Raw genomic sequence first — 18,188 nt, 5'->3', positions numbered from 1 at the left:
GAGGGAGTTACTGGGCTGGCTGGGTGTCAGCTCGATGTCATTTTTTTCCTTTCCCAGTTTTTGTGGGCTTGACTGTGCAATCTTCAGAGTGTTTTTTCAAAGGAGGGGTAATGGGAAGGAGACGACTTGTTCTCTCCAGGCTGAAACACAAGCTATTTGTGTTAGGAACATGGCTTTGTTACATGATTAGTGCAATGGGAGCCCCTAGGCACCACTTCCCAGTAAAAACAACTAATATTAATAACTCATGCTAAAATTACTTGCTATTTAATAACCTCTTTCCACCCTGAGAAGCACTTAACTACTCGGCATTTCCACCCCTCATGTTCCCACTCTCCCATTTTCCATCACTGGCTTCAGGCTGGCCCCGTGCATTTCCCAGGTAAAAAAGAGCAGGTTTGGTTAAGGAAGAAGGAAGAACTCACATCGGTGTTTAGTAGGAACGCCTGCACCCCATGTCTGCTGCCACACGTGCCTCCTCCCCTGCCCCACTCGCGGGGCACAGCCCTGCACGTGATGTGAGGCTGCTCAAAGCTGCCACGTCTTGCAGCCTTGTGCCCCTGTTTCACCCGTGTCCCAGGGATGGAGTGACCGAATTCATGCCTTGCCAGGGAAGCAGCCGCCCTCCCTCCAAGCTGCCCCAGCTGGCTGAGACGTGATAGACCAACACTTACTCATGGGTGGGAGGCACATGTGAGTCACGCTTCCCTCAGCAGCCGCGGGCGGGGTGGCGGTGGCGGGAGAGCGGGAGCGAGCGGGCTGGACGGCATCTCCCTGCCCGGCCCGGCACGGTGGCAGCTCCTTTGGGCCCAGGCAGGAGCGAGAAGCAGTGGGTAGATCAGATGGTGATGAACCGTAAACAGGATCGTTTCCCAGGGGCTGGCTGAGCTGCTCCAGCCCTTCTTTGCCAGTAGCGCTATGATGGCTGTCAGGTCTGCAAGGCGGTGTCTAAGCCACCCTGCTCTGCAGAAAAACATTACTAATGTTCCCACGATCGGAGCAAGACAGAAGAGACAAATAACTTGGACAGCAACGTGAAACAGTGGCAAAAATCTGGAAGACAGAGGAGAAAAAAAAAAAAAAGCAACAAAAAAAAACCAAACAAGAGGGTGGAAAGCTCTATAATGACTGAAAAGAGCCCCAGATGGATATGAACTGAGAAAAGGTCAGACACAGAAATAGTAGCACTAATTAGCTGAGCTAAACGACCCCACTCCTTCTGTACCTGAGCAGCCTCCACTGTCCTCAGAGCGCCGGCACTGCCAGCCCCGTGCTAGCAGCGGGGAGTGGGAGCAGAGAGCTGCTCGGGCCTGGATGCACAGAAGTATTTACGTTCCTATAGCAACCCTGAGTGAAAAACCTCAAAGCAGATGCACCTATAGGGCTGGGCAGAGAAAGGGTTGTGGCTCCAGGCAGCATCTCCTCAGGGAGGATTGTGGAAAACGTGGCTTCCCTCTCCTGAGTATCATTCCCTCTGCACCTTTGCTGCTAGAAGACTTCCCATTTCCATGACATGAGCAACCAGCCCTCCAGCCAGCCATAAGAAAAATTCAATTAGCCTATCTTGCCTTGAGACAGTTTTGCTTTGAAGACCTACAGCACAATCCACAGTGCCAAAGGGTCATGGCAATGTTTTCACTGGCCAAATTCTTTATCTGCCTAGAAGGTTTTTGCTGGAAAAAGGCAGATATGTCTCATTCCTGGCATTGCTGACCACTTCAGCCCCAGTCCATTGCTTTCAGTAAACTCCTTCAACTTTGGCTGTGGGACGCCACATCATGGCATTGCCAGAATATGGTTTTTTGGGAAGAGTTAAAAAAAAAAAAAAAGGCGGCCAGAGACATCCACATCCTTGTCCCCATCCACATCCATCATCCTCCTGCAGAAGCTGAACTTGAATTTAAACCCGAAGGCTACACAGGTACCAGAGGGCTAAAAAAAAACCAGCTCATACCTTGTGTGAAAGCAGTCATCAGGCACTGAACCCTCTGAGTTTTGGAGCTCAGTGGCAAATAGGTAGCCCTCAGAAGCTCTTCAAAAGATGTGGCTGCATATGAGGCTCTTGCTTGCCTGAGCTGGAAGCCTTCTCTATTGCAGGGTGTCCCTCCATTTGTCACTACCCAGTAGCACAGCATCAGCAGGAAGAGATCCCAGTGCCCCAAGAGGGGCTGGGGTAGCAGAAGATGGAGGTCTGCAGGTCCGCAGTAGGTGGCAAAGTGTGCCACAGCACCTGTGGGAATTGAGGTTGTTCCCTTCCAGAAACAATAAATGTCAAGCTCTCCTTTGCAGCCACACAGGGAGAAGCAGCGTGTTCAGTCCCCCGGGGCTGCTGTCTCCTCTCACATCACCCTTGACACAGGCAAGCTCCCGCTGCTGACCCAGCCAGCAAGTGCTGTCCTTTGGGCACCATCCCTGGGGACACGCTGTGCCACACTTGTTTCTTTTATTGTTGAAGTCGAGGAATTTGTGTCACTCTGAAGTCCGCAGTGTGTTGTCCCCAGTCCATGTCCACCATGGTGCCTTGCTGCAGGTTGGCACAGCACAAGCAAGCCTGGTGGCACAGCTCCTCCACCTGCCCCACATCTAGTCCTTTCCCAGCCTTGGATGCCTTTCCTTGCCCTTTCCTCCTCTTCTCAAGGCTGGGCTGTGGCATAGGGGAAAAAACAAAAATATTGCATACTATTTTTTCCTCTCCCTGGCTGGTCCCATGGAGATTAATGCTGTTTTCTCCCAGTCACAGAAAATGCTTGAAGCTGTGCAAAGGCTGGCCACACAATTAGGGAGGCAGCAATGCCTTTCTTAGCTCTGTGGAGAGCAGTCTTGAACCAGTATAGCACTTCTTACTTAACTTCATGCCCTCAAACAGCTTGGGTTTCAATCAGCTCTTCACCTGAGCTCTGCTTGGCAAGGGCAGCCGGAAAGTGCCCAGCTCAGGTTTATTTATCTGGACTGTCAGCAGAGAAAGAGAGAGCTGGAGCATCAGTCAGCAAAATGCGATAGGGAATCCTCCTTTCCCCAGCAATCTCTTTGCCGATGCTGAAACCAGGGTCTCTTTTGAGATGTGAGATGAACAATTTGACCGGGATCTGTGATTCCAGTCTTTGCATCTTCACATTAGCTGCATTTTCCTGGAGAACCAGATACATGTTTTGGTAAACATAGCAATGGAATGCGAAGTTATTGGTAAGCATGGATGCACCTCCCAGGAGAGGGGCAACAAGAAACAGGTGACCAAGAAACTGACCAACTGAGTATAACATCCCATTCACATGAATACTTCATATAAAAGTGGGAGATCACAAGGATCTCATCCCTTTTCCTTTTTGCTTATGGCCAACATTAGGAGAGGACCTTGCTGGTCGTCCCTGTGAACTGAGGCCTAGTGAGAGGCTGAATCCAGCTCTGTTTGGCTGCAGAGTCCAATCCAGAACTTTGGATGCCAGCTCTGCAGTAGCTGGGACTTTCAAGATTGGTTTTGTATATTTTGTATTATTTCCTCTATTCTTATTAGTAGCATTAGTAAAACCTCTTTAATTTTTCCAACTCTCTTCTCTCTGTCCTTCTTTCCCTCCCGATCGCCTGTCCTGAGTGGGAAGGGGGGAGAGGGAGGGGCAAAAGGGGGAAGGGGAGGAGAGAGGGTTAACAACACATCTACCACAGTTTTATTGTCACCTCGCAATCAAAACCCTCAACACCAGTTATATCTAAGCACTGTTGAAATCGATCCTCCTTTATTTGTGCATGTTCTCAAACAAAGTATTTTCCTTCAGGAGAACAGGTTGGACAGTGACAGGCTCACTTCTTCCTGCTCCTATACCAGGCAGTGAAAACTATAGGGTCTCCATCAGTTTTGGATGCAAATTTGCTCTCTTTAAGATACACATGTGGGAACATGAAAGTCAGCCCATGCATGGCTGGCCTTGCACTAAACTTAAAAATGGAGAGCCTCAAAAACCCAAACATTGTTCCCAGTGTGCCCTAGATAGTGGCATTGCTTAGATTTACTGGTGCCACTGTGGTGTGTTTTCTGAGCATGACTATTTGGTCAAAGTCTTTTTGCTGGTAAATGCTGGTCCACGGCAATGAAAACATCAGATTTAGAATAAGAAAAACAAAGTAAAATAACCAACATTCAGTCATTTTAGAGCCACAACATGCACTCAGCTAAAAGGGGCCAGCCCGGTTTCAAATCGGAGGCACACTTGAAGGCTGCAGCCATGTGTGACGTCTCCAGGGCTGTGCCAACTGTCCTCCAGGCCAACTCTTCCTCCTCCACTCCGGGACCATTTCATGCTTTTTGCAATACAGAGCGGCTCCAAAAAAGCACATCTGAGATCCTTGGGAGGTGAGCACCACAGCTGCCTCACCACTGCTGGTGTTGGCATAGCTGGATCTGCAGCCCTGGCTTGAGGGTCCTCGCCCAGATAGCACAGCTGGGGTAGGGAGCTGCCCAGTGCCACCCTGTTCCTGGAGGCTGGAAAACCTGGCTCCAGCTCAGCTGATGGCAGGAATGGAAAGAAAACCTTCCTCAAAGTTAAACAAATGGCAAAAGCGAAGTGAGCCAGCTGCCTCCCAGGGAAAACCCCCAGCTGTAGCGTGGGTGGTGTGGCACCATGGCCCTGTCCCCATGATTGCTGGAAAGCCACGGTCCCACCAGGCAACTGGGGAGCTGTGGGTACGGCAGCAGTGCTGGCCGAGGAGCACATGTCCTGCACAGCCTGGCCGTCCCTGTGAGAGAAAGTCAGCAGGGAAGTGCTGGGGCACCTGTGTGGGAGGTTTTGTGTGGGCAGCCCTGCTCACAGCTGCAGGGTTTGATGGTGGGAGGGAAGGGGTTCACCTTGTCTCTTTTCTTCCACCTGGGATTGGGGCTGGGAGCCTGGTTCGTGCTGCCGTACTGCTCGCTGTGCTGCCGCGTCTCTCACAGTTTCACACACGTCTCTTTGCCTCCACTGCACATTGGGCTACCTGGCTTTTAATTAACCCTCTTCCAGTATTTGACACTCATCTCTGAGGGCTCAGCAATGACTGTGTCACCCCAGATGTGTGTTGTGCCCCTGAGCCACAGCGATGCTCATGCGCTTGAGGCAGCGGGGAAAGAGCCATCTTTGAGACGAAGGTCCCACGGCTGTATCAGCAGTTCAGTGCTGCCACGCTGTGGAGTCCCGGCTCACTGTGCGGTGCCGTCCCAGCTGCAGAGCCGGGCTGCCAACTGACCCCCGTCAGCCTGGGCATCCTGCTCTCACCCCACAGACTCTGCTCTGGACCGCTGCCCCCAAGCAAAGTGAGACCATTAATTAACTGACTGGGGCTGCAATGCAGGGTACTGATGTGCTTCTCACTCTCTCCCCATCCTCACTTCTGGTCTGCACCCAAGACGCAGACCCATCACCTGGCAAGGCTTCAGCTGCATGTTCCCAGGGGTGAGACCTCTCCAGCCTCCACTGCCCCTTTCTTGCCTTTTTACATGGTCAAACACCAGTCAGGGCAAACCCCACAGCAGCATGTGAGAAGCTGATGCAGGAGTCTGGCTGGGGGACACGAATGCTATTTTTGCCCTCCTCTGTGTCACCCCTTCTCCTTGGGAGCATCCAGACAAGTGACTGAGGCATCCCCAGCAAACCTCCTGCTGCCTCGCAGCAGCAGAGGCAGTAGCAGCTCTGCTGCCAAGAGGAATTTGGCAGACATGTAGCAGCTTCTTGCAGATGCTTTAAACAGCATTTGGAGATGGCAAGTAAGGAAAAACACTGTTTTGCCCTGGAAGGGCTGGAGGGTGGTAGTTAGGCTGTGTGCAGTTACCCAAGCTGGCTGCCAGCCAGCAGAGGAGGCAAGTAATAGTCACTGCTGTATGTAGAGCAGCAGGACGAGCAGTTCACTTTCTACCTGCTCCCAAACCAACCTGGTGGTGGCATTGCTGCTGGGATGGACCACTGGTGCCGCTCACAGCAATGCTCACAGCACAGCTTGCAGCCTCTCACTGAGCCGACAGCGCTACCCTCGCTACAGCTCAGCTTGGGAGCGCTGATGGGCCGGGAGCCCAAACCAGTGTGGAGTTTTCCATGGTCAGTTGTTGTGCTGGCATGGCCGGGAGCTGCTATTATTAGATGGCATATGAATCACCCACAGGACAGGAGTTAGCAGCCTCAGCTTGAGCTGGGCTGGACCATTATCGGAAAAGCCCCTTTTACAGCCCAGCCAAGAGCTGAAAGTGAGCAGGACTCAGAGAAACCATCCGCCCAATGTCCACTTTGGCCCTGGCTGCCACCTCTTTCATCTGAGTGGGATGGATCAGCGCTGGGGCTCTCCCATGGCCCAAACAGTCTGTTAGGGAAAAGGAAGGAGCAGGGAAACTACATCCCTGTTCATGCACTGTCGACTCCATGCAAAACACTGCAAGAGAAAAAATACTATAGGGGATGCAAGCTTACATGCTGGTCTGATGGATTTGGTTAAAAGGTCACAGGTTGACAAAATGTGTTTGAATGAAATACAAAGAAAAACACTGAGTTTAGCAGAGCTGAAGTCTAAGGGCCCGTGTCTTGTCAGGGAGAGGGGGATCCCATGCCTCAAAGCTGGGGACAGGGGAAGCATTCTGGGTTTTGCAGACAAGGAATGAGTGGTGAGATCTGCCCCTGTCCCAGTCCCTCTCATACAGGCAGAGGGCTTAGGGCTGCCACGCCTGTCCCATGGCCAGGTCTGTCGCAAAGGGACACGAAGGGTCGACACAAGCAGACACTGAGCAGGGTAACTGGGCTCTGCAGCTGCAGGGCCAAAACTGGCAGATTACCCAGAGCTTGCTGGGTGCAGAGCAAAAGAAAGAAGGGAGGGAGCTGGAAACACATTTGCTTTTCTGGATGGGAAAACACTGCCGCCCTTTGATTCCTGTTTTGACTCATTTAAGCCTGGAAATGCAAAAAGACAGCCGAGTAAGTAACAAAACTTGTAGGGATTGCAGCTGCTAAAGTTTTCACTCCTCGCTAGCAATTTTGCCCGTGTTGTTCCTCATTTACCCTGTTGCAATGAAAGTCCAGTCTCTGTGACCTCTTGTATGATCGTGAATCAAATGCATCAACAATGTTTAATCATCAGAGCTTTGCTATGATCTTTGCTTCACCCTGCACTTTTCCTACCAAAATTCAAATAACCCAATATGTCCTCTTTTCATGAGACATGAAATACGATTTTATATCCACTGCAAAGTCACACCAAGGCACGTTGTGAAGAGCAGCGGAGTACACACCATTTCTTATAGCCTAACAAAGGAGCCTTTATTTAATAATGAACTATTACAGCACAGTACAAAGATTTGCTTTGTTCAGTGACTAGAAATTGTTTGCAGATTTTTCTAGCCACCGGGAGTTGACAGTTCACTTAGGAAATCAATTCTTAAAGCAAGAGTGCCTACAGGCCTGCTTGGTTCTTGGAGTGCTGCAAGCCCAGAGCCGCACGGGGTCCAGAACAGCTCTCTTTTTCAGTGGACTGAAACACTGAAACAGTTCTGGATATATTTCTCAGTGGAGGAAGCAGATCCATGGTTTCAGCTGTTGCCCCTCATCACCTTTAGGAAAGCCTCAAGCTTCTTAGCCAAACTGTTGAAAGCAAGGGACAAGAGGACACACCTCGGCACACATTTTTGTACAGGTTGGTCATCTTGGCATGAGGCAAACACACCGCTAGGGTGTCATAGATGGCTGAGCTGCATGGGGTTGACTCTCAGCTGTCTGCAGCCAAAAAAGCACCATATTCTCATACGGATGAAAGATAGAAGGAAAGCGGTACAATGACTGGGGTTATGCCCTGCTGTGAGCCAGCAGCACAGGGCAGGCTTTCCACCCAAGCAGAGCTAGGTATGGTCAGGAAAGAGCTGTGATTTTTCTCCCCTCCTAATCCCTTCCTCTATTTCTATTAATAGGCATTGGTACCAATCAAGCCATGGGGTGCAGGCCCATGGGGTCCCTGGAGATTACCCCCATGCTGGGAGTAATGCAGTTACCTGGAACGTTTAACCATTTTGTTCATCCCAGTGTGCTTCTTGTAGTGCTGTGAAGGAGCAGGAGTGCGCTTGTCCATTTTACTCCAAGTGAGGGTACTTAATGATCACACCTCTCCTTACCTTCCAGGTGGCTTTCCCAGAAATATCCAAGCACAGAGCAAGGAACTGCCTTGATACCAAATCATTTGGCAGGTTTAATGGCACCAGAACACCAGTTCTGCCTTGCAACTAGAGAAAGGTGATCGCTGAAAAGTCCCAGCATAAAACTGTCCATCAGCAGGCTGCTTAGGCTGAGGAACCCAAGTCCTGAGTATAGGAGAGGTCTTAAATTCCCACATCAGCTTCTGAGGATTTCCACTCCTTAGGTCTTTCTAAAGTATATCATGCGCAAACACATACATATATACACGGTTTTTTGTTTGTTTGTTGGTCTGTTTTTAAGAAAATTAACTCACTTTTCTGAGTTTATGGGAGGGAAACTAAAGGTCCCTACAGCATCAGCCCACATCTGTCAGTCAGCGACCTAGAGCAGAGAGTTGGAAATTTGGCACTTGGTCCATGCCTTAGCTTCAGGTTAGCACTGAGCAGAAACAGTTGATCTGAAAAGCCTCATCTCTCCTTTGCACCCTGACTGGTAACGCCAGGCTCTGCTGTAATTTCTGCATGTGCCACCTCTGGCGAATGCAAAGATAGTGTCAATAAATGGGCCTGTTGTGTACTGGGACACAGCGGCAAGAAACTTGCCAAGTGCATCGCCCCATGACATCACTTGAGCTTTTGTTTGTCTCTTGATGGTGAGAAAGGAAAAGAAAAAAGTGGGGGAGGAATTAGACTTGGAGCAGCTCCCTCTAACCATTTATTTACCTTCTGTGCATGCTTCATGCTCTTACTCATGGATTGCAGTCATGGGTGCACATAAGGTCTTGAGAGTCCTCAGAAGTAATCCCTCGACAGAGGAGCTGGCTCACAGCATGTTCGGAGCATTTTTGCTTCATTACTTTTCTCATCAGATAACAACTTAAAGTAACTTCGTTGGTGCTTCTGGCAACTGCTGCGCTTCCTCTCCCCACGCGTCCCTGACACACACGTAGCATGGGAAATGCTCTTCTGTTTCAACATACAGCTCAGCGCTAGGCAATGGGCAAGCTGAGCCACTAAGAGCTACAGCACAGGGTGCAGACAGCCAGCTTCCTGCTGGAAGATGCCCAAGTGTCCATGGCATGTGGAAGTGCCCTAGAATCACAACTCTGCCATCCACGGTGAACGTCCTTTGTTTGGGTGTGAGCACTGGGCCCACTGAATTGAAGCCTGGAAAGGAGAGTTGGGAAGGAAAGAGAGGCTGGAAAGTAATGGGTCACGCAGCGGGTTGCAGTGGTGTCAGGAAGGCAGTAACTCTAGCCTGCAAAGAGGAATGCAGAGGTACCCGCTGCGGTTCAAAACAAACATAGTCTTGGCACTAGGGTGACATCCCATGGTGACTTTTACAGGCGTTTTCTTAGGCCATTTCCTCTCCAGTATTGCACTCCTTCCCTCTTGTTGCACAGTGAAATAAGCTCCGGTTGAGCCAATTTACCCCATTTTGATGAGGACATTGCCAGAAAATGGCGAGTAACCACAGCAAAGCTTGGCCCTTCAGTCCTAGATCAAATCACTTGTTTTGGACACCAGATAAAGGATTGGCTTCATCTAGCTTTACAGACCTACACTTGGCCTCTTTGTTGCATCTCCTTTTACAAGCAAAGAAGAGAAACAGGCAAGATTCGCCTGACCTGTTTTAGACACTGACCTGGGGAGGGGATGACTCATAGCTGTACAGATATTTCCCCATATTCTCCTCCATAAAGGGAGCCTAGCGTGACTAGCTCAGATGGAGACATCTATGTTTAGTCAGATAAATCCCACCCAAAGTGACTGCAGCTGCTGGAGGAACATGAGCTTTCTCATAATCGATTCCCTTCCCCATAGTTTTGGGGCAGAGAGAATTGCTTGAGCTGATGAGTCCTTGAAGGATTCCTTGAAAATTGCACAAAATCTGGTCAGAAGAATGTGTGTATGCTTGCATCAGGCCTAAACGTGGTTCAGCGGGCTGAGGAGGTCCCAGGCAACAGGAGGTTCAGAGGGCAACACCATACTGGTGTTATCATGTTCTCTGCTAGGAGGCAGCCCCAAAATGGAAAAAGCGAAGACAGTAACAAAAGGAGCATCCAAGACAAATCCTGGGTTTGGACAGCTACTAAGTTGGCCACATCCCAAGAGAAACAACTTCCGCGCGGTCCCCTGGCTCCTACCCTTACCTCCGCCTTCCCCCTTTCCCTCTGCTTTCTTCAGTCATTTCCCTCCTGAATAGAAACTTTTGGGAGGCTTATTTCCTTGCACCTGTTTCAGCTGCGATGTAACTGTGGTAATAACTCAACCACTGTTGGATGGAAGGTTACATTTATTTCTTAGTTTCTTATTCTTTTTTACAAAAATTTTATTGCATTATGGTTATATTTAGATATGGGCCTGGATCAGAGCTCCACAAGGGAAACACTCCCACAGTTTGGGAAGGTCTGGAGCAGGAGTCAGGCTACTTCATCTCAGCTTGCCCTCTTCTTGCTAAAGAGCAGATCCAAAACCCAAGATCCAAAGCTAGAAAAGTTCAAACATACGTTGTAGTGCAAACTCTGTAGGTGAGGCCAGCCTGTAGTTGAGGTGGAACAAAGCAATGCGCAAAGATTTAAATTTTGACATACCATGAAATATCTTTCTGCACTCCTTGATGGCAAAGAAAGTCATTAAGGAAGGTTGGGAAAGCCAGCTACTGCCTTGCCTTCCAGAAATAGTAAATAAGACAATGTGGAGATCAAAGTTAACGGCAATAATGTAGGACCCCGTCCCAGGAATGTTGCCTAGGTGGCCTAAATCCCTCCCTGCATATTTTGAGATCTCATGTCCTTTAGCCGCAGAGAAAAACACATTTTTGTAGCTGCTGTTTGATATGACTCAGTGCTTTCCTCGAAGTCGTGTTGTGACCCCCCAGCGCCCAGGGTTGAAGACGAGCCTGTTATAAACAACTGACAGGAGCTCCTGTGCTGCACAGGCCGCTCAGCAGTGCTGAGATTGAGCCTGAAGGCTTCAACTAGAATAAGGTAGCACAGTTCTCTGAAAACAAAGCTCCTTTGTGCGACAGGTAAAGACCAGAAGAGACCCGAGCAGGGAACGGGCTCATGCAATGGGCCCCAAGTGATTTTGGCAGGTGATTCACAGGCCATGCTGCAGCAAGTCCTCAGGGAGGTGGCAGTCGCAGGCAGGACCACAGGCAGGTCCCAAGGGGAGAGACCTGTACTGTGCCAGTTCATACCTTTCAAAGCATTTATGCTATCTATTTCCAGTGCTTCAGAAGAAACTGAAGAAAAGCCAGTGATACCCTACAACACATTGCCTATTTTGTAGTGGAGAAGAAAATCTCTGGCCTGTTGTGGCCCAAAACTTTGAAGCTGCGTGTTGGGCACTGTCACTGTCTCAGTGCAGATCTACAGCAATGAGCAAATTGAGGGAAACAGAGATTTTTTTTAATGATTTTTTTTTTCCCACCACTGGGACAGGAATGAGAATTCAAAGATGATCATCCCAATCAAACTTTAGAAAGTCATGCTCCAGAGTTTCTCTCCTATGGTGGACTCAGGCATGTCTGTTAAAGTAACCCCCAAGGTGATTTTTACCATCTCCCACCAGGTCCATATTACCCACCATTAGGAAGTAAGGCCTCATATTACAGCTGAATTAGAGTAACTTGTGTCCCCTCACTACATTGCTGTGATTCAGTGTCATAAAGACATACCAAACCTTGCCTTAGAAAAGCTGGCTGAGTTGCACACTTCAACCCTTACATGACAAAAAGAATTTTATTTTCCCAGCCACCATGTCAGTGGCCCTCCCTGGTCTTCCCATGTTCTCACTAAGATGTGGACCCCTGGTGAGACCACCACCTGATGCTGCAGCCCAGGGATGCTCCTGATGATGCTTCTGCCATGCCCCAGTCCCATTATTTGCTTCTAGGTTCCCAGAGTTAGCTGAGCCCTCTTAGCTCCGTTGAAGCAGCAGCTATTGTGGAGATAGTTACCACAATGACCCCATAATCCTGTTTTCCAAGGCAGAGTCTCCTGTCCTGTAGGTACTGCCTGAACTATTTGTTCCCAGCTGTATTACTTTTCATTTAGCTAAATTAAAACACATTTTCTTGGATTGTGACCATTCAGCCAGGCAGTTCCGATCCCTCTGTAATAGTAAGCGATCCTCGCCATTATTTACTGGGCTGCAGGTGGACAGACTGAAACACTAGCTCTGCATGGGCTGTCCCCATTCAGCTCAATGGCCTGTTGACGCTGTACAATAATGACAACTATTTCAGTGTCCAGGGAAAAGATTATTTCATAGCTGACTCTTTCAGCTGAAATATTCAGGTCTTCTGAGACTTGGAAGCACATTTGGGATCACTGAAGGGGTAGCATCTTTTTCTCCACACCCCGTCTCATCACTGCATGATCATAACCTCTCACTGCCTGCCCCCTCCATTTCCTCTGCATGTGGACAATCACAGATAAGAAAAAGAGAGAGAAGGAAAACAGATTTACTTCATTAGTTCATGCTCCAAGTCATGCAACGATGGAGCCGCTGAACTGACATCAACCCCTTCCCTGCCCGCCCCACCACAGCTGCATCCCACCCTGAGCCACATAATGTGGCCAAATGGGGAAACTGAGGCACAGGAAAGATGAAAAATCAAACTTCCATCTTCCATGCTAACGCACACGAGCTGCTGCAGTAAAGCTTCTTTTGCAGTGTAACAGTTCCTGGTACAATGTAGACAGTTAAAGGCCTGAAAGATATCTCCGTGTCAATTTTCATGCCCTAAAGCAATTACAGACAAATTACGTACATTTATTGGACAAATATTTGGGATTTTTTTTTGGTGTTTTTTTTTTGCCTGCTCTCCACATCCACAGCACATCCAGTATGACAACAGGATAAATACTCTTCCCATGAAGCTCCAGTAAGGTCAGTAAACTTATCCTAGGAATGAATTTGACTTCATCTGGGGGAGAGCTACCCTGCAAAACCATTACTGCTAACAACTCAGGCTCAAGTGTGTAGGCACACCAGTTCTTCTACCCTCCCTGTGCTGCGTGGCCTAAATGCGTTGCAGCCTGCTGAAGCAATGACAAGGACTTTCAGAATTTCTCCTGGGTTATGGCATAGAGTAGCTGTACAAATCAGGACAATAAAACAAACCCAAAAGATCTGCCAAAGGTCAGGTCCCATTCCCGTTCCCGGGGTAGGATGAGCCACCGGGTCAGGGAACTCGCCCTCTGTGACAGCACGTTAAGCAATTTTCCAGGAAAATCACTCTGCTATGACCACATCTAAACTGTAGCATTAGTAAGAAACATGCAGCCTTATAGAGCGGGCTTTAAAAACAGACCACACTGCATTCGCTCGGCTGCAGAGATGCATCACAAACGTGGTGTGTGTGGCTTACCACCTAGTCTCTTATCCCTCCGTTTATTGAATCAGAGGGTGGTGTCGTCATAGCATGTGCTGCAAAGGCCATCGGGCCACACACACGTACCTTTCTTGTGCACGTTGCCTAAATCCCGTTGATCAATGACTTCCTGCACAGTTACTGGAATGCTGTGGGAAGAGGCACATAAAACTCCCTGCTCTCATTTAGTCCTCCTGTCAAAGCTAGAGAAGTCCTGGCCCAGCTTCAGCTACAAAAACATATGAAATATATCAGCTGAGGCTGAGCAGAACAGAAACCGATGGCCAGTCCGGATATTGCTGCTATTTCGCCGAGGAGGTTTACTTCCGAAGTCAGTGCGGATGATTCATTCGAGAGCCCAGGTGCTCAGGCAATCGCCAGGTATTATGGTAAAAGGGGCCCCAAGCCAGGCTAAAGGTAAATCACTATAAATCCACTATCTATAGGCATAGCTTGCCAATGGTTAAACCACCACAAGAACGATGTAAAGTACAATTCATTTTCTAGCATTTGTACTTTTGTCTTCTTTTCATGGTTTCATCTTGGGCACTCACTATAATGTAACCAGAGCACTGCATGAAGAGCGGAAGCCCCGTTTTGCAAAGGACTTCCAGACTTTGATATCTGGCTTAATTTCAAACACGCATGGAAAAAGAAAAACATTCCCCTGCTTCTAATGGGGGCCTGATTAAAAAGAACAAAACAATGGAACGCCTAATAGTTATTGATTGTTTCGGCTCTATGGGGCTCGAAACACTTAAAAGCAACCGAAGAGCAAGAATGGTTAATGCTTTCAGAAAATCAGGTTCTTTATAACACACAAACCTAAGCACACAAAATGGAGAAACCGAAAAACGTATTACTCACAAAAAAAAATGCAGCCCTCACTAGGAACATCCAGTTTTGAAAGATGGCTGGTAGGACTTTCACAGAATCAAAATTCACAAGAAAGTTTCTTTTTTTCCCTTTCTAGACAACTTTAAAGTTGGGTTTTCCTATTCACATTGAGTATCATTTGTGTGGAAACAACTGCAGGGAACTGCTAACCAGTAGAAGAAAAAATCAACAATAATTTCAGTTGTGGTTGTAAAGTACAAATAAGGATAGAAATGCCTATGTAGATCTAAAAATCAGTTAAATAGTTGGTTATGCTATTTTTAAACAAAGCATGTATGTATGTGTTTTTTCTTTCATTTATTAGTTTATGCAAATAAGTTATAGTCTTACTTGGCTAAAAATATTTGCTAAAACATAAATTTGAAGCAAAATCTAATTTTACAGCTGGATTAGTTTAATCATATGTATTGCAGCAGTGTGCCCATCACCATGCTAGGAAGAAGCCCCGTCTGAAACCCCAGGTCTGTAGAGTTGATGTTGTTGTTGTTAAAATGTTGAAAGGTGGTGTTCACCAGGACTTCCATAACAGCTTAGAAGCTCGATGTACAAAGCTATTCATTCAGAAGCAGACTTCAATAAACCACTTAGCTCTTGCCAGCCAGCACCAAACCTGTTCACATTCTTTAGACAGGTAAAAAAAACCCAAACAAACAAACCACAAAAACAGCCAACCAAAAAAAAACCACCAAAAAAACCAAACCAGAAAAACCACCCACCAAAACCAACAGGAGATAATATTCAGAAAATTTAATCTGTGGTGTTTACTTTTTAGTATAACTGAAGTATTGTAACTATTTATGTCAAAGGTAACCTCTGCACATAGGAATGTGCAGGAATGACAGAAGTGAGGATGAAGAAGACAAGTACCCAAGCAACAGCGACAGAGATTTCTAGTTCTTTCAGCATGACACTAGAGATGGCAGAAAATAGCGGGGCTTTGTTGGCCAATATGATGCTGATGGTGTTTGTGTTGTCGAACACTCAGAACAAGGAGCTTGGATTATCCCAGTTGTGTTTTCTGGTTGTTTTAAAATTAGCTAGTGGAGGCAAGTAGAGAGGAATCTCAAATTCAGCATGACAAAAAAGAATCAAGCTGCTCTGATAATGAACTCAATGAATTAAGTATTTTTTCAGCTGCTCACTTATTAATTTTGGGAGTTAGGGTAACTGGTGAGGGGAAAAAAGACTAAAAAATGGCATTAGCCTGGCTGGGCTGAAAAATCTCCAACACCAGGATGTTGTAATCTCATCAGGAATGGAACGTGTACTGGGTGTCATCGCCTTCTAGGGACTCACAAAGGAAGGGGATTGTGAATTTGGGTGATTGTTCTCATACAGAAGACCCAGGAGGAAATACAAGCTGCTCTCAAGATCATTTGGCCCAGGAAAAAGCTGATTTATTCCTTCAGCAGCTGTCTTTAATGCAGGAAAGAAAAACCTGTGTTGGTTGTTGCTGGTGTCTTTAGTTTGAGAAAAATATTTTTGAGGTCAGATTAATCCAGTGATGAAAAAGTCTCTAGTTTCTAAAGCTAGCAGATAATACTTATGCAGCAATTGTGCACAGAAGGAGATCACTTTGCTATGGACATCGTTAATGCAGATAGCAGCTGATTCCTGAGTTGGAAGTGGCTGGTTGCGTTGGACCCGTTAATTGCAGCCTGATTACATTCTGTATGGGCAGAAAGAGGACCTTTGCAAGTAGCAGTTAATATACCTCAGTGTTGCATCAAAGAGGTCTCCCAAAGTTTCTGAAAACTACAAGCCAAATTAGTTAGCATACAAAATCTAAGTAGAAGAAATTTGAATGAAAATTGTGCAAGTACAATAAAAAAAAGATAAATAGTCACCCAATCCCTCTGCCTCTACAATCAAGCTTCATGCTTAAGCTTGATATCCAAATTCAGCAGCAACTGGAAATTACTAACTAATTAGGTAAGATTTTATAGAAGGAAGAAAAAGTAAAGAATATTGATTACATCGCGAAACACGGAAATGCAGCAAGGGAAACTATGGGCCCAAGCAGAAAAGGCTGAAATAGTTACTTATCACTTTTGTGTTGGAAAGGCATGGCAAGGTATTTGTTTTATATGAAAAGGCAAATTATCTTCCAGTCCATTAGCAAACAGATAACTTTTTTAATCCAGCACCTTGTTGTTCTGCCAGAGAGCTGTGCCAATGGGGTCTCAAGAGGCATCCTGCAAAGAGCTCTGCTTCAGAAGAAAAACCAATCTGTAGTAGAGAGGCTTGGGCTGTAGGTCAGTGCAAAACCCATGGGGCAATATCCCTCTGTCCCGGGGTTGGGAGCGAGAGGTGGGACAAAGAAAGGGGGGCAGAGGAGAAGCAGGGCACTGCAGCCTTGCTCCCTGGCCCTGGAGCTTTGGCTGAGGCTGAAAGCCCTGACTGCCAAAGGAGTGTTAAAAACCTGCCAAAAAGCCACACAATGAATGGCAAAACTGCATCTGAGCGAGGGACTTCGGGAGAGGAGTTTATTTCTGTCATCACAAAGAAGATTCAGAGGCGCCTTGATTTCCGCGTGAAGGACGGAAACGGTCCCTACTAAATCTTTCTCTGTCTAGCAGAGAAAGCCATCACAACAGCTCAAGGAGGAAAACTCAAACCAGATCAAATGAGGGAGCTGGCACCAAGTATTAAGAAGGAAAGCAACTGAATTACTCAGGGAAGTCATGGATGGCTCCGCTTCTTGATGTTTTCCTTGGCTTCAGCGGGGACAGACTTCACATTACCAGCTGTGGTCAGCCGAGTCACTCAGCCAGTCTCTCAGCCTCTCCCTGATCCACGGAGAAAGACAAAAACCCCTGCAGGGGATGACTTAATGTACCTAAATTGTCTGCTTTGAATTGCCCCCCTGGAGGCAATTGTCCCTTTTTTTGTCTCTCCCTCCGTGATTTCTGAGGGATCCCAGTGAGTCTCGGTGTGTGTCAGGTAAGTGATTTACCTGCCTTTGGGTAGCACGAATGTCCTGCCCACCCTCTGCAGACAAATCAGTGCAACAGGCTCTCTCTCAAGGTCAGGATTCTGGCTCTTGTGCAAATGATGCACGTGGCCATTTGCACAGCTCCAGCAATGACTGAAAATTCAGACCCCAAACAGAGCACTTGCGCCAAACAGATCACAAAAAGAGCACAGAGTTTAATCCATTTATAAAGTATTTGTTCAGTATCACAGACAAGCAGGTAATTGACTTCCATAGTTTGCTTCCAGCTCACAAATGGCTCATACTGCAAAGAAAGTGAAAAGTGACAGAGCAATTAGTACCCAAAGTAAATAGCTAAACACAGTCTTGTAAGCACTGTAGTAGGAAGCATTTTTGCACCAAAATTCTTGAGTTGGACAGAGGGAGGGCTAATTTAATTTCTTTATATCCATGTGAGAAAATCTGGACTGTAGATTTGTCTGTGTTGTTTTGCTTTTAGAAATGACAAGACACTTTTTTTCCACTCCCTCTTACTAGCTCTCTACCAAGAGTGATCATTTTTCTCCACCTGTGCAAACACCTATATTTCTTCCTTTACAGAGGGTTTGCCGTACACCTTTTATTTTATTCCATCTGGCTCCTGTTAAGGTGACATTTATCAGCTGACTTCTTCAAAACTGCTTGCGAGGGATGGGTAGTGATCCATCACTGAAGCTGGTGAAGAAGACATGGGTGTGCACCTTCTCAGCTACCGGCTGCCCAGGTAAAACCTGAAAACCTCAGTGGGCCCACGTGCAGTATGAGACACGTCGAGGAGCTGGTGTTGGGTGTGTGGGCTATGG

The sequence above is a fragment of the Patagioenas fasciata genome, chromosome 2 (genome assembly GCF_037038585.1).
Source record: "Patagioenas fasciata isolate bPatFas1 chromosome 2, bPatFas1.hap1, whole genome shotgun sequence".
In the NCBI taxonomy this organism is placed as follows: Eukaryota; Metazoa; Chordata; class Aves; order Columbiformes; family Columbidae; genus Patagioenas; species Patagioenas fasciata.
This window is presented reverse-complemented; position numbering follows the sequence as displayed.